General features: G+C 51.3%; 1 protein-coding gene across 1 annotated transcript in view; it reads left to right on the top strand.

Moving 5' to 3' along the window:
* Positions 1–24,562, top strand: part of zfpm2a (zinc finger protein, FOG family member 2a) — a 1,126,129-nt gene that overhangs the window by 172,989 nt on the left and 928,578 nt on the right. The window lies entirely within an intron of this gene.

Below are 24,562 nucleotides of genomic sequence, written 5' to 3'. Positions count from 1 at the left end.
TGGGTACCAGTAGCATACGCGTCACAGGCAATGATACCCACTGAGACCAGATATGCGCAGATTGAGAAGGAGTGTTGAGGTCTTCTCACCGGCATCCTCAAATTTCAGGATTATGTCTACGGCTTGCCAACATTTACTGTTGAGACGGATCATAGGCCTCTGGTTCACATCATCCAAAAGGACCTGAACGACATAACGCCTCGTTTGCAGAGAATTCTACTCAAACTCCGGAGGTATGATTTCAATTTGGTGTACAGCCCTGGCAAGGAGCTCATCATCGCTGATGCATTGTCCCGCTCCGTCAACTCACCCAGTGAACCACTGGAGATCATCCAGCACATTGAATTGCAGGTACAACTGTGTGCAAGCACTCTCCCAGCAACAGATGAGAAGATCGTTCTTATCCGAGAAGAGACGGCCAAAGACCTCTTGTTGCAGCGAGTCATCCACAACTTCAGCAATGGCCTCAATTCTACAATGTCAAGGATGACTTGACGCTGAAATTATGTTTGTCATTTTTATCAACGTCCTAGAGGAGGGCGCAGAAGGGTGGGTGAGTAAATTTGCAGACGACACTAAAGTCGGTGGTGTTGTCGACAGTGCGGAAGGATGTAGCAGGTTACAGAGGGACATAGATAAGCTGCAGAGCTGGGCTGAGAGGTGGCAAATGGAGTTTAATGTAGAGAAGTGTGAGGTGATTCACTTTGGAAGGAATAACAGGAATGCGGAATATTTGGCTAATAGATAAAGTTCTTGGAAGTGTGGATGAGCAGAGGGATCTAGGTGTCCATGTACATAGATCCCTGAAAGTTGCCACCCAGGTTGATAGGGTTGTGAAGAAGGCCTATGGAGTGTTGGCTTTTATTGATAGAGGGATTGAGTTCCGGAGTCATGAGGTCATGTTGCAGCTGTACAAAACTCTGGTACGGCCGCATTTGGAGTATTGCGTACAGTTCTGGTCACCGCATTATAGGAAGGACGTGGAAGCTTTGCAGCGGGTGCAGAGGAGATTTACCAGGATGTTGCCTGGTATGGAGGGAAAATCTTATGAGGAAAGGCTGATGGACTTGAGGTTGTTTTCGTTGGAGAGAAGAAGGTTAAGAGGAGACTTAATAGAGGCATACAAAATGATCAGGGGGTTAGATAGGGTGGACAGTGAGAGCCTTCTCCCGCGGATGGAAATGGCTAGCACGAGGGGACATAGCTTTAAACTGAGGGGTAATAGATATAGGACAGAGGTCAGAGGTAGGTTCTTTACGCAAAGAGTGGTGAGGCCGTGGAATGCCCTACCTGCAACAGTAGTGAACTCGCCAACATTGAGGGCATTTAAGTTTATTGGATAAGCATATGGATGATAATGGCATAGTGTAGGTTAGATGGCTTTTGTTTCGGTGCAACATCGTGGGCCGAAGGGCCTGTACTGCGCTGTATCGTTCTATGTTCTATGATCGATGGCATCCTGCACAAGCTGGACAGAATAGTCATCCCGCTACGTCTCCAGAGCATGGTGCTGCGGCAGATTCATGAGGGACACCTGGGCGCAGAAATGTGCAGACGCAGGGCCCGGCAAGCTGTCTACTGGGCCGGCATCAACCAGGACATCACGGACATGGTCCTGAACTGCGAAACCTGTCAGAGGTTCCAACCAGCGCAGAGCAAGGAGACGCTCCAACCACATGACCGCAAGACCTCTCCATGGTCCAAGGTTGGCATTGACCTATTCCACGCGAATAGTCGCGACTATATCTTAATCATCGATTACTTTTCGAACTATCCTGAGGTGCTGAAGCTGCCAGATCTCACCTCACGGACCGTCATCAAAGTGTGTAAAGAGACATTCTCACGGCATGGCATCCCGTCATGAGCGACAATGGCCCGTGCTTCCACAGTCGAGAATTGTTCACGTTAGGTAAGAGCTACAATTTCAGGCATGTCACCTCCACTCCGCACTATCCGCAGTCCAATGGCGAAGTCAAAAAAGGATGCACATCGTTAAGCAGCTCATCCGCAAGGCCTCAGACTCCGCTTCCGCCATACACTTTGCACTACTTGCGTACCGGGCGACTCCCTTGTCGACTGGCATGTCGCCAGCTCAACTGCTGATGAACAGGGACCTGCGGACGACGCTTCCAGCCATACACCTGCCCAACCTTGATCACCTCCCGGTGCTGCAGAAGATGCAGCACCTCCGCGATAGCCAGAAGCAGGGCTATGACAAACATGCCACCGATCTGGATGTGCAGACACGGTCAGGATCAAGATACCGGATGGTGGGTGGTCTTCTCCGGCTGTCGTTGTTCGACAGGCCGCGCCCAGATCCTCTGTCATACGTATGGCTGATGGCTCCATTGTGCGAAGGAATCGAAGGGCACTGCAAAAAGTTGCTTGCCCACAACCACTTTCCCCTCCCTTTCCACATGTCGAATTGCCACCTCCAGACACCTCGAACCACGAGGCCACCAGTCGTGCCTCCCACTCGCCTGTCAAGACACCGTCATCCCCTCCACCACCTCTCCGGCGGTCGACGAGGATCAGACGCAAGCCTCAGAGACTGGACTTATGAGCATTTGTTTTGTTTGTTCTGTTCTGTATTCCTCAGTCAGTCACATTAGACGGACACATTCACATGTATATACATCTTAAAAAAAAGGGGAGAAGTCATGATATGCAAACATGCAACCAATGAACACTCAGAATAGGACACAACCAATGGGCAGTCAGGACACTCAGAGGTGGCATCACCACAAGAGGGTATGACATAAACACTATAAAAGGGATGAGGCACTCACACCCTGCCTCTTTCCACAGACAGACATCTAGAGAGTTAGACAGGGTTGATCAGCAGCATCACACCCCAGCACGTGGCTTAGAGCAAGCTGCTACAGTTAGACTGAGTTACTACAGTTAGATTAGCAGAGAGTCGAACTCATTTGAGAACTGTGTTAATAGTTCAATAAACACGTTGAACTCATTTCAGAGTCTGGAGCATCCTTTAGTTAAGACTGCATCAAGTAGCAGCCTGTGTTATCCGAAGCAGCATAACACAACAGAGTCATTTCAGGGCTTTGAGTTCTTCTACAACATTTCAATTATCACTGCTGAGAATGATCTTAGACAATTTCCTGTACAATGCATCAAACCTGCAAGTTCACCCATGTTTCATCGAGTGACGAATACAACATTGGACATTCAATAAAGTGAGAATGCAAAAGCATAACCTAATTTCTTCCACAATAAAGAAATGTCCCAACTCCCCTGTAGTCATTAGTGCAATAACCTTGAGGCATACCTGTACATTTAGCTCTCTGACTAAGTTACTCCCAACAAATAACAATTCCTACACACATGAATAAAGTGAAATCAATGTAATGTGAAATGTGTACCAGTGTATCAGTGAAATTTAAATTCAAAAGGCACCCGTGCCACTTTTATGCTCCTCAGTATGTCTCACTTCCAAAAGGCGTTTGACAAAATGCCGCACAAAAGACAATCCGAAGGTGAGATCACAGGGAATTGAGGGTAGAGCACTAGATTGGATTGAGGATTGGTTGACTGACAGAAAGCAGAGAGTTGGGATAAATGGGTCCTTCTCTGGCTGGCGAACTGTAACCAGCGGGTTGCCGCAGCTGTCAGTCCTCGGACCTCAACTGTTTACAATTTATATTAATGATCTGCAAGCAGGAACAGAGTGCAACATAGCAACATTTGCGGATGGTACTAAAATAGGTGGGAAAGCAGGCAGTGAATAGGAGATAAAGATTTTGCAGACATATAGATAGGCTCAGAGATTGGGCCAAAGTTTGGCAGATGGAGTTAAATGTAGATAAGTGTGAGGTTATCCATGTGGCCAAAAAAATAGAAATGCAAATTATTATCGAATTAGAAAGCAGATTCAAGATGCACCTGGGCAGAGGGATCTGCGTGTCTTTGTTCATAAGTCACAGAAAGTCTGTATGCAGGTACAGCATGTAACTAAAAAGGCAAATGGCATTTATTGCAAAAGGACTGGAATATAAAAGTCGAGAAGTGTTGTTCCAATTGTGTCGGGTGTTGGTGAGATCACATCTGGAGTATGCTGTCCAGTTTTGGTCTCCTTATTTGAGGAAGGATGTGGTGGCATTGGAGGCAGTTCAGAGGAGGTTCAGCAGATTGATTCCAGGGATCAAAGGGTTGACGAATGAGAAGAGAATAAACAGTTTGGACTTCTTGGGCGCGATTCTCTGATCACGGGACAGAGTGTTGCGTTTCATGACGGCGCGAAGCGGGCGCAGGCACTAGCGGTTTACGCCGCTGCACTGGGGGCGCCGCCAACCCGCGCACGCGCGGTGGCTTTACGGAACGCGCCGGCCCCGACGCAACATGGCGCGGGGGTTCTGGGGCCGGACGCGCAACAAAATAAGCCCGGGGGGGAGAGGCCGGCCAGCCGATCGGTGGGCCCCGAACACAGGCCAGACCCCATCGGAGGCCCCCCCCCTGGGGACGGAGCCCCCCCCCACTGGCCGCCCCCCGACCCTTAGTGCAGAGTTCCCGCCGGCAGTGACCAGGTGTGGATGGCGCCGGCAGGACTCAGCTTTTTCCGCACGGCTGCTCGGCCCAGCCGGGCCGGAGAATCGACGGCCCCTCCTCGTACTGTGGCCCGCGACCGGCGCCGCGCCAAACGAGCTGGCGCAAATGGCGCCGATTCTCCGCACCTTGGAGAATCGCGCGCCGGCGTCGGGGCAGCGTGGCACGGTTGCAGCGATTCTCCGGCCCGGCGCGGGGCTGGGAGAATCGCACCCATACTCTCTGGAGTTTATAAAGATGAGAGGGGATTGAACCGAAAATACTAAATGGGATTGATAAAGTAATCATAGACCAAATATTCCCCCTTGAGGGGCAATCTAGAACTCGAGGTCACGGATATAGGTTGAAAGGTGGTAAATTTGATGCGACCATCAATTCATACAAAACCAGGAGTAGATATAAATTGTGTCTTTAATCAACTAGAACAGTGCCTGCCTGCGACTGATCTGTTAGTGGGAGCCGCCTACAGGGCGACTGCTCTTGATACCTCCCCTCAAGGGGTAGAGCCAGGGGCGGAGCCCACACAGGCCCGAACATGCGACATCATAGGTAATACCTTACAATGGTCCATAGGTGGAGCCCACATGGGCAACAGCGTAACACAAATATGCACATGGTGAATTGTTCCGGCAATACATTCACCACAAGATTTAGAACTGAGATGAGGAACAACTATTTCTCGTAGAGGGTGGTGAATGTGTGGAATTCGCGACCCCATAGTGCGGTGGAATCTGAGTCATTAAATAGTTTCAAGAAGGTGATAGATATATTTCTGATTTGAAAATGGGTTAAGGGATATACGGAACAGGTGGGGAGGTGGATTGGAGACCAGGAAGAGATCAGCCATGGTCTGATTGAATGGCGGAGCAGGTTCGAAGGCTGAATTGCCTACTTCAGCTCTTTTTACTTATATTAATGACAGTGGTGTTGGAACAGGAAGACTGTGGCCATGGTGAAGAGTCATCCTGTTTGTCCAGGAGGTTCTTTTATCGCCAGTCTCTACATACTGAGTTGTCAGCCGATGGTGGGATTCAACACTGAAAGTTCCCCTTACCATGTGATCGCCCGTGTCTCCCGTATACACAGCCGGAACTTAAAAGTTTAATTAGAATTGCTTGTGAGCGGCAAAAAGCTAGAGAGTGTAATTGGCACATGCTTCAAGTTCCACCATCAGGAACAGTGCACCATTGTTAAAACCCACCTGTCAGATATCACATCTATCCTGATGATATTCAATCTCACCACTATTTATCTTTACCCTCTCACTGTCTCTGATTTGCGACACTTCTTGTCTGACATCCAATATCAAATGAGCATGTGGTGAACCCCTGTAATAGGAGATGTAAGGTAGGACCTGCACTACAGGTTCGCCGGTAGCCCCTGCCGGCTGGCTCCGCCCACGGAGAACTGTATAAATATGTATGACCTCCAGTGCCCTGCCATTTCGCCAGCTGCAGTAGGAGGCCACACATCTGACTGTAATAAAGCCACAGTTGTACCCAACTTTAGTCTTTGTGCAATTGATCGTGCATCAATTTATTGCAGTCAGATTTTCCACAGAATGGATATCAGAATTAAGCCCGATCGCCTGCAGCTGGATCCGCACTCGCCCGACGCCAGGAAAAACTTTACTCACTGGCTGGCATGTTTCGAGGCTTACATCAACGCGGCGGACCCCGCGCCAACGGGGGCTCAGAAGATAAACGTCCTGTACTCCACGAATTACACAAAAGCAATAGAACTCCTCAAAGAACACCACGCGCAGAAGACGAACACGCTCTTCGCCAGGCATGTACTCGCCACCCGCTCGCCACTACCTGGTGAGTCTATCGAAGACTTCTGGCGGGCCCTAATCCCACTCGTCCGGGACTGTGACTGTCAGGCCGTCACGGCCGCCGAACACGCGAATCCCCTCATGCGCGATGCCTTCGTGACGGGGATTGCGTCGGACCGCATCCGAGAACGATTGGTGGAAGGGGCCACGCTTGAACTGGCGGAGACGAAAACTTTGGCGCTCTTCATGATGGTCGCATCCCGTAACGTACAATCGTACCTCTCCCGCCGCGCTGCCCACCCTTCTACTTCCTACCTCTCCTGGACCCCGCCGACAACCTCCTCAGCCGGGGCCCTGCCTTCGCAATACGCCTGCGCCGCACGCCGATCCGCGCACCCCGGGGGTCCCCGCTGCTACTTCTGTGGTCAGCAAAAGCACCCCCGCCAACACTGCCCGGCCCGCACAGCCGTTTGTAAAGCCTGCAGTAAAAAGGGCCACTTCGCGGCTATGTGCCAGGCCCGCGCAGTCGCTGTGATCGCGTCCACTAGTGCCCCCTCCCCCACGCCAGACGCACAATGGGAGCCGCCATCTTCTCCTCCCGGGTCCATGTGCGACCAATGGACGCCACCATCTTGTCCCCCTTCGGCCACGTGCGCTCCATGGGCGCCGCCATCTTGGCTCGACCCCACAATGTGTGCACCATGGGCGCCGCAATCTTGGCCCGACCCCACAATGTGTGCACCATGGGCGCCGCAATCTTGGCCCGACCCCACAATGTGTGGACCATGGGCGCCGCCATCTTGGCCCGACCCCACAATGTGTGCACCATGGGCGCCGCTATCTTGGCCCGACCCCGCAATGTGCGCACCATGGGCGCTGCCATCTTGTCCCGACACCACAATGTGTGCACCATGGGCGCCGCTATCTTGGCCCGACCCCGCAATGTGCGCACCATGGGCGCCGCCATCTTGGCCCGACCCCACAATGTGTGCACCATGGGCGCCGCTATCTTGGCCCGACCCCGCAATGTGCGCACCATGGGCGCTGCCATCTTGTCCCGACACCACAATGTGCGCACCATGGGCGCTGCCATCTTGTCCCGACACCACAATGTGCACACCACCCTGATCCGAGGCTTTTGTACAGTCACCCTCATGGTCCAGGGCATAGAATTTAGTAACTTCCGCCTCTATGTCCTTCCTAATCTCTGCGCTGCACTCCTGTTGGGCCTGGACTTCCAGTGCAACCTCCAGAGACTCACCCTCAAATTTGGCAGGCCCTTACCCCCCTTACCGTTTACGGCCTCGCGACCCCCCCCTCCCTTTTTGCCAATCTAACTGTGGATTACAAGCCCGTTGCCACTAGGAACAGACGGTACAGCACCCAGGACAAGACCTTCATCAGGTCCAAAGTCCAGCGGCTGCTTGCGGAGGGTTTTATCGAGGCCAGCAACAGCCCCTGGGGAGCCCAAGTGGCAGTGGTTAAAACTGGGGAGAAACACAGGATGGGCGTGGACGACAGCCAGACCATCAGTCGGTACACGCAGCTCGACACGTACCCCCTCCCATGCATATCTGATATGGTCAATCAGATTGCGCAGTACCGGGCCTTCTCAACAATTGACCTGAAATCCGCCTACCACCAGCTCCCCATCCGGAAGTCGGACCAGCCATACACTGCCTTCGAGGCGGACGGTCGCCTCTACCACTTCCTTAGGGTCCCTTTCGGTGTCACAAACGGGGTCTCGGTCTTCAAAAGTGAGATGGACCGAATGGTCGTCCAGTACGGTTTGCGGGCCACCTTTCCGTACTTAGATAATGTCACCATCTGCGGCCATGACCAGCAGGACCACAATGCCAACCTCGATAAATTCCTCCGCACTGCCACTCTTCTCAACATGACCTTTCAACAAAGAGAAGTGTGTGTTCACCACAAACCGGTTAGCCATTCTCGGCTATATAGTCCAAAACGGACTTCTCGGGCCCGACCCCGAGCGCCCCCTCATGGAACTTCCCCTCCCCCACTGCCCCAAGGCCCTCAAACGCTGCCTGGGGTTCTTTTCCTACTACGCTCAGTGGGTCCCAAACTATGCGGACAAGCCCGCCCACTCATTCAGTCCACCCAATTCCCCCTTGCGGCCGAGGCACAACACGCTTTCGCCCACATCAGAGCAGACATCGCCAAGGCCGGGATGCGCGCAGTGGATGAGTCACTGCCTTTCCAAGTAGAAAGCGACGCTTCAGACGTCGCCCTTGCTGCCACTCTAAACCAGGCAGGCAGGCCCGTGGCATTCTTTTCCCGCACCCTTCATGCCTCTGAAATTCGACACTCATCTGTCGAGAAGGAGGCCCAAGCTATCGTTGAGTCTGTGCGGCATTGGAGGCATTACCTGGCCGGTAAGAGATTCACTCTCCTTATGGACCAACGGTCGGTAGCCTTCATGTTCAATAACACACAGCGGGGCAAGATCAAAAATGATAAAACCTTGCGGTGGAGAATCGAGCTCTCCACCTATAATTATGGCCCCTCCACCGACCGTAACACGTACATTCGCAGTGTGGTCGATGAGTACTCCAGATTCCCCTTCGCCATCCCAAGCCCAATATGACGTTTGCCACCGTCAGCAAAGCCCTCAACACCATCTTTGCTCTGTTCGGTTTCCCCGCCTACATCCACAGTGACAGGGGATCCTCATTCATGAGCGATGAGCTGCGTCAGTTCCTGCTCAGCAGGGGTATAGCCTCCAGCAGGACGACCAGCTACAACCCCCGGGGAAACGGGCAAGTAGAACGGGAGAATGGGACGGTTTGGAGGGCCGTCCAGCTGGCCCTATGTTCCAGGAACCTCCCAGCCTCTCGCTGGCAGGAGGTCCTCCCTGACGCTTTGCACTCCATCCAGTCACTACTGTGCACCGCCACTAATAACACACCCCATGAACGTGTTTTTACCTTCCCCAGAGAGTCCACATCCGGGGTGTCGCTCCCGACTTGGCTCGCTGCTCCAGGACCGGTCCTTCTCCGTAGGCACGTCCGACTCCACAAGGCGGACCCCTTGGTGGACAGGGTTCACCTGCTCCACGCCAACCTTCAACATGCCTACGTTGAGTTCCCCGACGGCCGCTAAGATACTGTCTCACTCGGGGACCTGGCACCGTCAGGTTCCACCCCAACACACCACCTCACCAATGCGCCCCACCTCCCACCGCGCCGCCAATATTGACCCCACCAGACCACCCCCCCTCCCATTTTCCGCACAAGAGGGCGAAGAGGACTTCGGTATGCTCCCGGAGTTCCCCGATGACTGGCCAGCATCAGCACCGCCATCAGTGCCACCTCCACCACCGCCAGCACCGACTTTGCTGCCACCGTTACGCCGCTCCCAACGACACACCAAAGCACCGGACCGGCTGAACCTTTGATGGACTCCGGACCGTCAACATGGACTTTTCTTTCCCTACCACTGTACATAATTGCCCTAATTGTATATAGTTTCATTTCACCCCCTGCTGGACTCATTTTTAACAGGGGGTGAATGTGGTGAACCATTGTAATAGGAGATGTAAGGTAGGACCTGCACAACAGGTTCGCCGGTAGCTCCTGCCGGCTGGCTCCGCCCATGGAGAACTGTATAAATATGCATGACCTCCATTGCCCTGCCATTTCACCAGCTGCAGCAGGAGGCCACACATCTGACTGTAATAAAGCCACAGTTGTACCCAACTTTAGTCTTTGTGCAATTGATCGTGCATCAGAGCAGAAATTTCCTTCATTGAAATTTGAGAAGACTGAAGCCATTTCCTTTCATTCCTACCACAAACCTATTCGCTGACCACCACTTCCATCTTTGGCAGTTGTCTGAAACTGAGCCAGACCATTAATGACCTTAATGTTGTCTTGACCCTGAGGTGAGCTTTTGACCTCCCATTATCTTCATCACCAAGATTGTCTACTCCATCTCCTACTCTGACCCTGTCACAGCTCTGCTGCTGAACTTTTGTGACCTTTAGACTTGACTATTACAAAGCTTAATACAAAGCTAAAATACTGCAGATGCTGGAACTCTGAAATAAGAACAGAAAATACCGGAAATACTCAATAGGTATGGTAGCATGTGTGGAGACAGAAAATAAGGGGGCGAATTTGAGCCAACACTTTCCATCCGTGGAGGAAGTGGCGTGGACCCCCCCCACTCTGGTGGATTAGTGTGAACCACCATGGGAGCCCGGGAACTTCATTTTAATACATTAGCATGTCATTAGCGAGCACTCTCTCCAGACTTTCTCCTCCCTCACGGACTATTCACCTGGCGCCGGTGCTACATCACGCCAGTATCAGTTACAACAGGCCTACATGAGCTTCAACCTGACAGCTTCACCTCCGAGGGAGATATAGGAGGGGAGCGCTCAGGCAGCCATGATTCTCCAGGGTCTTCACTGCACAGGGTGCACTGGAGAGGACGTGGTAACACAGATAATTTGAACTTGGGGCCGGGCATGGGGTTCAGTCACTCTAACTCAGCGGGAGAGGTTGCTGGCATGCCTTAACTCCAATCACTTTGTGGTGCCTCTTGCTTTAAGGGGGTCTGGAGGCTGGCATGCAGCCATCACTTCCGGTGTTCTCCTTGCTGGGCTTGTACTCAAATCACCGATCAGAGAGGCGAGTGTCCTTGGTGGAGGCTGGAAAGTGGGTCGGAGGAGGTGAAATGAATGAATGAAATTAAATGAAAATGAAATGAAAATCGCTTATTGTCACAAGTCGGCTTCAAATGAAGTTACTGTGAAAAGCCCCTAGTCTCCACGTTCCGGCGCCTTTTCGGGGAGGCTGGTACGGGAATTGAACCGTGCTGCTGGCCTGCCTTGGTCTGCTTTAAAAGCCAGCGATTTAGCCCAGTGTGCTAAACCAGCCCCAGGTGAATACAGAGGTTCAGCGCCAGGGCAACCTAGGTTCCTGAGGATGGGATCCCATGAGAGGCCAGACTTCAAGGGCAGAGTGGGGTTACATCCCTGCCTCAAGTGGAATGAAGACCCTCGCACTTGGGGAAGCACAACTGAACTGTGAGTAGAGCCCCATACTCAGGCAACACTGTGAGGACCAAGGGGTCAGTCTCTATTGAATTTCTATTCCATTTGTCTGGGAGGTTTGTCTGTCAGGAATTAGTGTGTAGGGCTGTGAAATGGGAGAATGAGGGTGCCCTCTTCTTGGTTTGTATTTGTCATGCTAATTGATGGCTTCACCAAATCAGTTCATAGAATCATAGAATCCCTATAGTGCAGAAGGAGGCCATTCAGCCCATTGAGTCTGTTTCGATGGTCTGAAAGAGCATCCCACCTAGGCCCAAACCCCACCCTATTCCCATAACCCCACCTAACAGGGCAATTTATCATGGCCAATCCACCGAACTCGCACATCTTTGGACTGTGGGAAGAAACCGGTGCACCTGGAGGAAACCCACGCAGACACGGGGAGAGCGTACAAACCCCAGACAGACAGTAACCCAAGGCCGGTATTGAACCCGGGCCCTTGGCACTGTGCGGCTAACCACTGTGCCACCGTGCCTTGTCTGCCGCCAGAGGCAGTCATTAGCCTGATATGTTTCTTTATCCTTCAATGACATCCTTCTATTGTGCCAATGAAATCTGCATAGGCAAGGCTCACTGTCACTAAGTGGCGTCTCAAGCATACCAGTTGCAGAGAAGGGAGGAGGACTTCCTCGTCAACCTGCTCCTGGGCCTGACCAAACTTGCCATAAGTAGTCCAGGCACCATCGAGGCATGCCATGCTCGGTAGGCTCTGCCGGATCTGGGTAGCGGTATTCACCCTTTTAATCACATTTTAGTTTAATGTTTTAAGTTTCATTTGTGATTTGTTTTTGTTTGAGGCAGTTTCCCTTTAAGGAGTTGCCCCCTTTTAATTTGTCCCTCAGTTTATTTAATTTAGTTTAATAATTTTATACAAAATAGGTGGAGTCCCAAACTCCTGTTTGGATTTACTGCTTATACTAAACTAGACTGCCTGCTGCCTGGGAGAAAGACCTGCTGCCTGGCAGGAGGAGGCTGTCACTGCCTTCATCTAAAGCACTGCAGGTGAAGGGATATAATGTTTTCCTCTTTGACCTGGGCAAATTCCACCGAGGAGGAGAATAACACAGGAGAGAGAGGCAAGAACTGCAGATGAGGCCTGGGACTGGGTTTGAGGCTGCCTTTTTCTTTATCACCTAAAGCCTGCAACAAGGCGAGGAGTAAGAGGCTGTGACTGCTTGATTCCAACAACAACTACTGTAGCCTGGAGGCCTCACAGCCTGCAGGAGATGGAGTAGAAGAAGGATGGCAATGCAACAACTGCAAGGAGAGGAAGGTTGGTGAATTATTTCTCAATCCATCGTGCGAAGACAGGGGTGGGAGTGAAATAAACAATCATCATTTGCAGGGCCCCTCGTGGCTGAAGAGGCCACCTTGTTCCTCCCACCCACCAACTGTCTAAAGAAGACCTGGCAGTCAACCCTCTCCACTCCAATGAACTTCGGGTGTCTGTCCATCTTTTCTACCCTCCCATACTGTGCCTTCATCGCTCCTTTCTTTCTCTCTCTTTCCCTCTGTCTCTTGCACCATTTTTACCGCTGTTCAAAAATCCCAACGCTTGGGGGAGAATACCTCCAACAACTCGCTCTCCCCCACCCCAATCACAAACATCAATATTAATCACTTGGGGTGGGCGTAGCCCTAGCTGCATGGCAGCGACACCTCCTCCTTGAAGCTATGGTGGGATGTGGACAAGATTCACATCCGTGTCTTTTGTCAGGAGTATGTGAGGGTGTCGACAAAGAGGCAGAAATCCAGGCTTGAGAAGTTGGAGAAGGAGTTGGAGTCACATCTTGGTCAGCCCAATGAGGACTCGGCCCTGCAGCTGATGTACAGAAGGGTGTGCTGAGGGACCTGCAACTTGTAACGATCCACGGCACGTACATGAGGTCATGGATCCAATTCCTTCAGGATCTTGGACCGTGGCTCCCCCTTCTACTCGTTGGGAAAATGACAGGATTCGTTAGCAGCTTCTTATGTTGGGCAACGATGGATCCCTCGTATCGGATGCAGAGGGCATCATGCCCCGAGCTTCTACACTGTCCTGTTCTCTCCAGATCTATCCAGCGAAGATGCTTGCAGAGTTTTGTGGGAGGACCTGCCGCAGGTCGGCCGGGGCGGGGTGCAGGAAAGCTTGATACCCCAATCCACATGGGGAAGCTGACTAGCACCCTCGACAGACTCAGCAGGGCCAGCACTTCAGGGCTGGATGGGCTGACCATGGATGACTTCAGGGCATTCTGGGACATCATGGGGAGTAACTATGCGGGGGTCTAGTGGGGAAAGGATGGTGACTGGGGAGATGTCCCTTTCGTGGCGCAAGGCTATCATTGCCCTGCTGCCCAAGAAGGGGATCGCTGTTTACTTTAACTGTTGCACAGTCTCCCTCTTCAGCATGAACTACAACATCTTCACCAGGACAATTCTCTTCTTACCTTGGCACCACGCTGGACCACATGATCCACCCTGACCAGTCCTACATGGTCCCGGGTCGAACCATCTGTGATAACATCCACCTGGCCTGGGCCCTGATCCACTGTTCCTAGAGGCCTGATCTGTTGTGCGCCCTCCTGTCTCTTGACCAGGAGAAGGTGTTAGACCGTGTTGATCATTTAAAAAAAATTACTTTATCAGAGTTACAAAGCCAGAGCTCAGAGTGTGGCCAGGGGCAAACTCCAAATCCAGCTCCTTACCTGCTCCAAAACCAATTCAAATTGAATCCAATTCATGATCCCCACAAGAGAGACATACCAGATCCAGGCATTACACCTGACCTCACGCTCATCTTAGCCAAAAGGCCGAGAAGCGATCGACCGTGTTGATCATGAATATGCAAAACTCTGAGGGCGTTTGGGTTCGGAATGCACTTTGTCATCCTAATCCATCTTCTGTAGGCTGCTGCAGAGTGTTACGTTAAAGTTAACTTGTTCCTGACGACACCCCTTCGTTTTTGGGAGGAGAGCGTGTCAGGGCTGCCCCTTTACTGGCCAACTGTATTCTATCTAGGTGGAGCCTTTTCTGTGCCTCTTGCAGAGGAGGTTGTCAGGACTGGATCTGTGTGGGCTGGGCATCGGGATGATCCTTTCAGCCTGTGCTGACTACGTGCTTCTGATATTCACGATATGCTGACCTGCGAAGGATGCGCGAGTGCCAGGCTGTTACTCTGCTCCGTCCTCTGCCAGGATCAACTGTGCCAAGTGTTCCGGACTCCTGATCGGTCTGTGGCAGATGGACACCCTCCCAGGAGAGCACAGGCCTTTCACCTGGAGCAGGACCAGCCTCCTTCACTTGGGAGTGCATCTTTGTCCGGCTGAGGAATCCTAGCTGGCGAATTGGCAGGAGCTGGATGTCAAGGCCACCGCTCGCCTGAGGCTCTGGAGAGGACTGTTCCAAGTGCTGTCTTACAGTGGTCGAATCATGTGCCAGCTGATTGCCTCCATGTTCTGGTCCTGAGATGGAGGGTGTTGCATGCAACAGTCCGACACAATTGTCAGCTGCATCGGTTCACAAAGTCTCAAGATGCTCTTGTTTTTTGCAGCCTTGTGGAGTCTGTGGACCATGCATATATAAGTTGCTTTAGGCTGCGGCCTCTTTTTAGTTATTTGAAAATCTTTTCTTGCAGTTTTGTTTGCACTTGAGCCCCAGGCTCCTTATCCACAGGCACCCGGTGTGGAGAGGGGCAGGGAAGGAGGAGGACCTCCTCATGAGGTCAGTACTGAGACCACAAATTGATGTGGAGACATGTGACAACATATCTCATGCTTCATTGTGTGTGCTAGTCGAACAGACGATTGGACTGCTCAAGATGCCCTTCCGGTGCCTGGACTAGTCAGGGGGTGCCCTGCAATACAGCTCCCAGAGTGTGTCCCACACCACAGTGGTCTGCTGCACCCTGCACAACCTGGTGCTGCAGAGGAGTTGGAGCAGGAGGAGAATGTTCACGTTCACCACTTGAACCCTCCCTGCCAAAGTCAAGTGCAGCGTGTCCCACCTCTTAAGATCCTCCCTAGCCTCCTCCACCAGTTTTGTTAAATTCCATTTTTGTAGCATTGGCCATTCCCTCGTTACCTGAATTCCCAGGTATCTAGACCTGTCTCTGGCCACCTTCAGTGGCATCCCCCATAGATTGATTCGCCGACCCAACCCGTTCCCCGGGAACACTTTGCTTTTCCTTACATTTACCTTCTATCCTAAGAACACCCCAAACTTCCCCAACAGGCCCATAATCCTCTCCATGCTCTCCAGCGAGTCTAATACATACAATAGTCGGTCATCCGCATACAGCGGTGTTGCTCTTTTACCTGAACCACCAGACGCGAGTGACGCAGTTCTCAACATAATGGGTGACGCCGCTCCTCAACTCAGGCCACCAACGCCAAGTTTTTAAATGGGCAATGTTAGTTTCTATTCACTGATGTCTGTGCCCATCATGGAACTGGTATATAGCTGATTTCTGTCCTGGGTAGGGATCACATAAACTCCTGCCTTTAGAACTAAGCCATCCTGTATAGTGAGTGTGCCCTTCCAGGGGCTGGGTAGGTGCCATTTAAAATGTGTTTAAGGAGGGTAGCACGGTGGCACAGTGGGTTAGCCCTGATGCCTCATGGCGCCGAGGTCCCAGGTTCGATCCCGGCTCTGGGTCACTGTCCGTGTGGAGTTTGCACATTCTCCCCGAGTTTGTTTGGGTTTCACCCCCACAACCCCAAAGATGTGCAGGCTAGGTGCATTGGCCACGCTAAATTGCCCCTTAATTGGATAAAAATTAATTAGGTACTCTAAAATAAAAAATAACAAATTGTTTAAGGGATTCGTCTGCGGCCTGGGCTTGGGATAGATCTGGGGTATTGCTTTGGCATACCTGGATTGCATGCATCTCCTCGCCTTCAGGTGGCTGCCAGAAGTGACCATTGCGGGCTCCAGCTTTAGCACAGTTACCGAGTGGGGAGGTGTGGTGATGGCTTTTCACTTTAATTATGTCGTATGTGCGGCCGGTGGCTTCTTTAAGGATGTGTTTCAGTAATGGGGCTGAGGAGTTTTCCATCGGCGGACACAACCACGAACTTCCCATAGGGGGAGGAATTCAGTCAAACTTTGCAGACATACATGCTGGCTGAGTGTATGTCCGCAGGCATTGGGAAAGACTCCGATTGTGAGCGATTACATAAGCTATGGCTGCAAGTTCTGCTGCTTGGGCCCCTAAATGTCCTGGCAATTTTAAAGCTACTCCTTCCAGTGAATGTCCCTGTGGATCCTCCATATATATACCGCATCCAGTTATCCTAACACCATCTTCAATAGTGGAGGAGCCATCCACATAGATTTTAAATGTGTCCCTTGAGTGTTTGGAGTTTGGTTTCTTGCTGCCTGCTCGTGGCTGTAGTGACTGGGGAATAAAGGGTCCTGCCTGGTGTTTGGCTGTAATGATCTGGCACTCATGTGGGGTTCCTGCATATTGTAAGTTGTCTGCTAAAAATGTGGGGACCTTGGTGCACTTTACAGAGATGTCCCTGTCTTGCAGTAGTTGCGTCCAGCGCGCTACTCTGACCTGGCTGACTGAGCCTTCCTTAAGTCTACCGTCTGACAGAAGCTGAGTCGGGGTGTGCTCGGTGAGAATCGTGACCGGGTTGAGGTCCGTGATGTATGCGAAAACAAAATGTTTTTTAAAAATAATTTTTATTCAAGGTTTTCATAAAATATCAACAAAATGAGAAAGAAAAAAGAACCCAACAGGGTTAAGTACAAAACACAATCTAAAAAAGCAACCCCCCAAACCCCTCCCCACTGTACATAAATAATAAATTAACATTAACACCCCGACTTAACACAACAGGTGGAAACACCCCCTCAGACCCTCCAGTGTAAATAACATAAACAAAAATAAAGTAACCCCCCCCCCCCCCCCCCCCCCACCCCCCCGCGAGCTGCTGCTGCCATTGACCAATGTCTATCGTTCTGCCAGAAAGTCTAAGAACGGTTGCCACCGCCTAAAGAACCCTTGTACCAACCCTCAAGGCAAATTTTACCCTCTTCAATTTAATGAACCCCGCCATATCGCTGATCCAGGCTTCCACACTTGGGGGCCTCTCATCTTTCCACTGAAGAAGAATCCTTTGCCGGGCTACCAGGGACGCAAAGGCCAGAATTCCGGCCTCTTACGCCTCCTGCACTCCTGGCTCCTCTGCCACCCCAAATATTGCGAGCCCCCAGCCCGGTCTGACCCTGGATCCTACCACCCTCGACACCGTCCTCGCTACGCCCTTCCAAAATTCCTCCAGCGCTGGGCATGCCCAGAACATATGGGTGTAATTTGCTGGGCTCCCTGAGCACCTAACACACGTGTCCTCACCCCCAAAGAACCGGCTCATCCTTGTCCCGGTCATGTGTGCCCTGTGCAGCACCTTAAACTGTATGAGGATGAGCCTCGCGCACGAAGAGGAAGAGTTCACCCTCCCTAGGGCATCTGCCCACGTCCCCTCTTTGATCTCCTCTCCCAACTCCTCGTCCCACTTACCTTTCAACTCCACCACCGAGGCCTCCTCCTCCTCCTGCATCACCTGGTACGTTTCCGAGATCTTCCCCACTCTCCGCCCCCCCCCCCCCCCCCCCCCCCCCCCCACCCCACCCCCCGAGAGCACCCTGTCCTGTACTGTGTGTGGCAGTAGCCGCGGGAATTCCAACATCTGCCGTCTGGCAAACGTCCTTACCTGTAAGTACCTGAAGGTGTTCCCTGGGGGGAGCCCGTACTTCTCCTCCAGCTCACCCAAGCTCGCGGACTTCCCGTCCACAAACAGGTCCCCCAACTTTTGTATCCCTGCCCTGTGTCACCCCGAAAACCTTCCACCTGTTCTTCCTGGGGCGAACCGGTGGTTCCCCCGTAATGGGGTCCACGCCGAGGCCCCAACTTCCCCCCTATGCCGCCTCCACTGCCCCCAAACTTTGAGGGCCACCACCACCACCGGGCACGTGGTATACCTCCCTGGAGGGAGCGACCGCGGCGCCGTTGCTAGCGCCCCCAGACTAGTACCCACACAGGACGCCGTCTTTAGCCTCTTCCATGCAGCCCCCTGCCCCTCCATCACCCACTTGCGCACCATCGTCGCATTGGCGGCCCAGTAATACCCACAGAGTTTGGGCAGCGCCAGCCACCCCCCTATCTCTACTCTGCTCCAGGAACACCCTTCTCACCCTCGGAGTCCCTCGCGCCCACACAAACCCCATTATACTCCTGTTAACCCGCCTGAAAAAAGCCTTCGGGATAAACACGGGGAGGCACTGGAACAGGAACTAAAACCTTGGGAGCACTGTCATTTTGATTGACTGCACCCTACCCGCCAAGGACAGCGGCACGCGTCCCACCTCTTGAACTCCTCCTCCATTTGCTCCACCAGCCTTGCAAAGTTAAGCCTATGCAGGGCCCCCCAGCTCCTGGCCACCTGGACCCCCAAATATCTGAAGCTCCTCTCCGCCCTTTTTAGTGGGAGCTCGCCAATCCCCCTCTCCTGGTCCCCTAGCTGAACTACGAACATCTCGCTCTTCCCCATATTGAGCTTGTACCCTGAAAAGTCCCCGAATTCCCTAAGGATCCTCATTACCTCTGGCATTCCTCCCACTGGGTCCGGGTCCCACTGCTGCTACGGGAATTGAACCGTGCTGCTGGCCTGCCTTGGTCTGCTTTCAAAGCCAGCGATTTAGCCCTGTGCTAAACCAGCCCTCGGTGTTCGCACAAAAATTCGCCCATAGGGGCCATCCTTTCCCCTTTAAGTATTTCCTCAACACATCCTCTCATACAGGACACTGCTCTGACATATTGATTATCTTAACCTCGGTTTGCTGCTGTGGATTCTTAATCTTCTCTAATAATTGCGCTGCCATCCCTTCACTAGCTTAATTTGGAACAGAGGGAATAGGGAGTCGATCAAACAACGGTACGGTTTATGGCTATATTCCGGATCACAATCCCTCTGGATTTGCATGCAAGTTTGCAGAGTTTACCCAATCCTTCCCTGTTAGTTACGCATGCGGTCAGTGCACGCTTCCGAAATTCGGTTATTTGGCCAATACAAAAGTTGCGCTGGTGGTTCGTTTTCCTTTTTCCAGTTCTATTTCAAAGTTGTGGGCTTTTTCGGAGTAACAAAGTCACTTCTAGTCGAGTCGCATCAAAGTCGCCAATTAAGTGTTGCTCTTTTACCTGAACCACCAGAAGCGAGTACGTTTCTTGTATTGGACAAATGACCACACAACCTGTATGTTAGTTCAATTATAATTTATTATTAGATACAGGCTTGGTGCTATGCGTAATAATCTATACGCGGCTACTTATGAAAGTACACCTAACAACTGAAATGATCTTTACTTAACATCAAGTGACCGGCTCTGTGCAGGGCAGACAAGGCTTTTATCTGGATCCTCACGTGTGTCGGCTGGAAGTCTTGAGGCTCATCTCGGCTGCGGCTCGTCCTTCAGGGAGCGATAGCGGGTCCTTGAACTTGGCTGGTTGAGGTGCTGCAGTTGGTAGGGGCAGAGGCCGGTCCCAAAAGAGGCAGAATATTGGTCGCGCAGTTCTTCTTATCCCCCGATCTTCGGTGCCCTTTTGGGCGGGCCCAACTCCGGATCCAATGGATCGATAGGGTTTCGATCACCCTAATCGATTCTGGCCAATTAGGGGCGGGTACCTCGCTGGCATGGGTGGATCCTAGCTGCTATTGTCCAAGGCACGTATGCGCTTCCAAATAGGGTAAATAGGCACCCCAGAGTCTGCTACTGTTGCTACATTTCGATCTGTGTCCCATTGTCCTGGGGAAATCGGTGATTGACCTTTAGCTAGTGTGAGTTTCTGTCAGGTCTGGTTTCCCTTTGCACAAGACTCAGGGGCTGTGTGCCGTCTGTGTCCCAACCTGATCATAAGTCACATTATCCTTTGCGGGCGGCCATTTTAGATGGCCACAGCGGCACCCGATGCCCCCTTCATCCCGTCGTAATAGCGCACCACTCTGCCGACCCCATAAGAGCCAGAGGCACATAGCCAGCGCAAACAGCGGCGACAGCGGGCACCCCTGCCTTGTTCCCAAAAAAGTTGTTTCTTGAATACACCATATACACATGTGAAAAAAAATAATACTCCCTTCCCCCTGGGTTCTTGAAGCACCACGGATCCACCATACCCATCTTTTTCATAAAACCACCCTGCTCCTTTGCCATTCATAATCTACCCATTGAGCTGGGGCTCGCCTTATCTACCCTCAGTCTAGGACACAATTAAAATTTCCTTGCATAATCAACTAGTGTGTGGCCAAGTCCAGGACTGCTGACAGCAACCCCCTCATAAAACCTACATAGTCCCAAGTCGGTGCATACAGTACCACCGGCATCCCTCTTAATACCACACTCACCATCACATATCTCCCACCCGGGTCCCTCATGTCCTTCGTGCTTACAAACCCTGTTTTTTTACTCATCAGAATTGCCATCCCTCGCCACTTTGAATCAAACCACGCGTGGAAAACCTGACCCACCCATCCCTTCCTCAGACTAACCTGGTCCTTCACACGGAGGTGTGTCTCCTGCAGAAAGACCACCTGTGCTTTTAAACTCCTTGGGTGCGCAAAGACCCGACATCACTTCACCGGTCCAGACACTCATAGATTCCCACCAATGCTTGCACCGTGGAGCTCATGCCCTCAACCATTATTGTCATGAGCTGAGCCATGAAGCAGACATCCCCCACCATGGAGTTCACGTCCTGCAGCAAGGTCTCCACTGCAGATGTCAACCTCGCAGTGTTGGTTTCAATGCATCACATCGATGGCACCATCTCCTCGGTTAGAAGGCGATTGCACTCCTCTTGCCACCCTTGCAGTCTGAGGATGAATGCTGTCATCCTTTCCTGATATTCGCGACTCTGCCTTTGCAGTTCCATCAGCTTTACGATGACCGGACCCAGGTGCACGTCATTGGCCAAGGGCTCAGCAGAGTCCTGGGCTCCACCATCCCTCCGAGTGCTGATCTCTCGGCACGTCGGATCCCTGGGATGTCCCTCCTCCGCCTGCTGTGGATCATCAGCCGTGAGGTGCCCACCAGTGAGCGTGCCAGAAGCCTGCCTACTAATCAATCCTACCGAGGTGTGAGTATCTGAATGGTGGAGGGTGCGGGTGATGGATGTGATGCTTCCTTGATGCTGATGTCTGAAACATCCCCTTCTGAGCTACTCGGTTCGAGGGTGGTTCTTTCTGCTCTTATGATTGCCCTGCAAGGGAAAGGAAATGGCATTAGTACATCACGGGGGGTAAATGATGCGAGATGTTTACTCACGTGAGGTTTGAGTAATTATTGTGTGTTGTTTGGGGTGTCATTTTTGCTCCCTGTCCCCACTTAGCCACCCACACAGACAAGATCCTGCTCCTCCTTGGCCAGTTCAAGGTTCTTTCCTCATGGGGGGTGAGGTTGTGGTGCTCCTGTATGACTCCGGGTGGCAGGGCACTGTCACGCCGGTTATGTTTGATTTTTGTGCTGCGGGGATATAGATGGGGGGAGTGTAGACGGCGGTTCTGCCAATTCAGATGGTTAAATATTGGCATGCGAGGGACACTGGGAGCAAGAGTATGAGGAGCAGGGACTAAGTGGGTGTCAGGGGGAAAAGGGGATCTTGTGACAGGTGGGCAACCTGTGAGGTGGCTGGGTGAGAGATCATCTTGGAGGTGAGAGGGATGGGTGAGGGGGTGCATTGAGAGACTGGAGGCACCACACCTATCCTGGCCGTGCGAAGAACGTAATTAATTTTCTTCTGGCACAGCTATCAGGCCCTATTCTGTGGTGAGCTGCCACTGACTAATGTCGCTATAGCCTCCCAGGCGGGGGAGGTCACCTTGCAGGTGGGCCGCTTCTTGAAGTGTGTATACAGGATGACCCCCCCCTCTGTTGCACATCCTGAAATCTGGTGCAGGCTCCCCCTGAGAATCTTGGTGCAGGCTTTCGAGCTGATCGCCCCACAGTTGGTTCTGGAACAAGTGCTGAGGAGGCGTTTAAATGGAGCTCCCCAGTGATTGCAGTGACTGATTTTCCCCGGAGCGAGCAGATCAGCGGGAGGCCACCAAGAGCACGGCATGATTCCAGTGGACAAAAAAACTTTTGTTTAATAGGCTCAAAATTCTGTGAGAAATCCCACCGACACTGTCAGCGGGATTGGTACCGTTTTTCTCATCGGACCTGACACTTTGCTATTTTTTGGTAAGGTCGTGCCCAATGCGAAGATTGTGCCCAGTGTAAATGTTTCAGGTCAATGACCTTTCCTCAGAACTGATGACCTGAACTTTCATTAGATGCTTGTGGCCATATGGCCTGACTTCTGTGGATTAGCATCAACATTTTTTATAAACCAATGAAGCACCTCGTGACCTTTTCCAATGTTAAAGGCACTATATGAATGCAAATTATTGTTGTATATGTGAAACCTCTGGCCTCTGTTTTTGGACCCTCTTTAAAATTGCACTATTTCATTTGTATTGGCCCTTCTCCTTCTCCCTTCCAAAATATAACACTTCACACTGACCTGCTTTAACGTTAATCTGTCATGTGTCAGTTAATGTCTTCCTGATGTCCACTACGATCCTCCTGGCAGTTTACTACTTTCCTCACCTTCGTATCAGCTTCAAACTTTGAAACTGTGCCCTGACCACCCATGTCCAGTTCATTAATATGTCTCTAAACCAGCAGCAAGTGTGGTTCTAACCAACCTCTGAGGAACACCACTATATACTGCCCTCCAGTGTGAAAAACAGCCATTCACCCTACTTTCTGTTTTCTGTCCCTTAGTCAATTTTGGATTCACACTGCCACTGCCTGTACACCATCAGATTTCAGTTTTGCTGACGCCGATATATCGTCTTTTGAATGTCCATGTAGACGACATCAAGCCTCTCCATTATTTCATCAAAGAACTCAATCACGTTGGGCAAATATCATTTCCTTATAACAAGTTTGTGCTGACTTCCATGACTTCTAGCCAAAGCTCTTCCAAGTGCTAATATGGATTATTGATATGGATTTTGCAGGCTTAACTTCGTCAGATTGATTTGCCTTAAAAAAAAAAAAAAATCCGTGCTGGCTATCCATGTTTTTCCAAGTGACAGTTAATTTCTTCCTGGATTAGAGTCTTCAAAAAATGTCCCCAACACCAATGTTAGTCTGGTTGTTCTTTAGTTACCTCTGACCCCTTTTTTGAACAGGATGTAACATTTGCAACACACCACACCCATATCCAAGGAAAGTTGAAATATGGTGACCAAAGCCTGTGCTGAAAGGAAGGGAGCAGGTGATGTATTGTTAATGTCATTGGACTAGTAATGCAGAGGTCCAGGCTCATGTTCTGCGGACAATGTTCAAAATCCCACCATGGAAACTAGTGGAATTTAAATTCACTCAACAAAACCTGGAATTAAAAAAGCTGCTCTTGGCAATAGTGACCATGAAACCATTCTGGCTCACTAAGGAAACTTACCTGGTCTGGCCTCCATGTGATTCTAGATCCACAGCAATATGGTTGACTCTTAAATGCCCTCTGAAATGGTTCAGAAAGCAAACTCTGTTGTATTAAACCACTGCCATGTCTAAAAGGAATGAAATTGGATGAACCATGGCATGGGAAATGAAAACTGCACACCAAGCCTTGTTTACTCTGCAAGGTTCTCCTCACTAATATCTGGGGGCTTGTGCCAAAATTGAGAGCTGTCCCACAGGCTAGTCAAACAACAGTTTAATGTTGTTACATTCATTGAATCAAAGAACAAAGAACAATGCAGCACAGGGAACAGGCCCTTCGGCCCTCCAAACCTATATCGATCACGATGCTAACCTTTGCCAGAACCCTCAGCACTTCCTTATGCTGTATCCCTCTATGCCCATCCTATCCATGTGTTTGTCAATCCTTGCCACCAACAGGACAGATCCACCAGAGGTGGTCACATAGTGGCCTACAGGCAGGAGGAAGTTGCCTTGAGAGTCCTCAACATCGATTTTGGATGCCAGAAGGTCTCATCAGATCAAATATGGGTAAGGAAACCTCCTGCTGAATATCACCTACTGCACCCTTCTCGCTACCTCAGCTGATGAATCGGTACTTCATGTTGAACACCACTTGAAAGAAGCACTGAGGG

Source organism: Scyliorhinus torazame, chromosome 11, assembly GCF_047496885.1.
Source record: "Scyliorhinus torazame isolate Kashiwa2021f chromosome 11, sScyTor2.1, whole genome shotgun sequence".
Classification (NCBI taxonomy): Eukaryota; Metazoa; Chordata; class Chondrichthyes; order Carcharhiniformes; family Scyliorhinidae; genus Scyliorhinus; species Scyliorhinus torazame.
The sequence above is the reverse complement of the archived record's forward strand: the minus strand, read 5'-3'. Positions and strand labels throughout refer to the sequence as shown.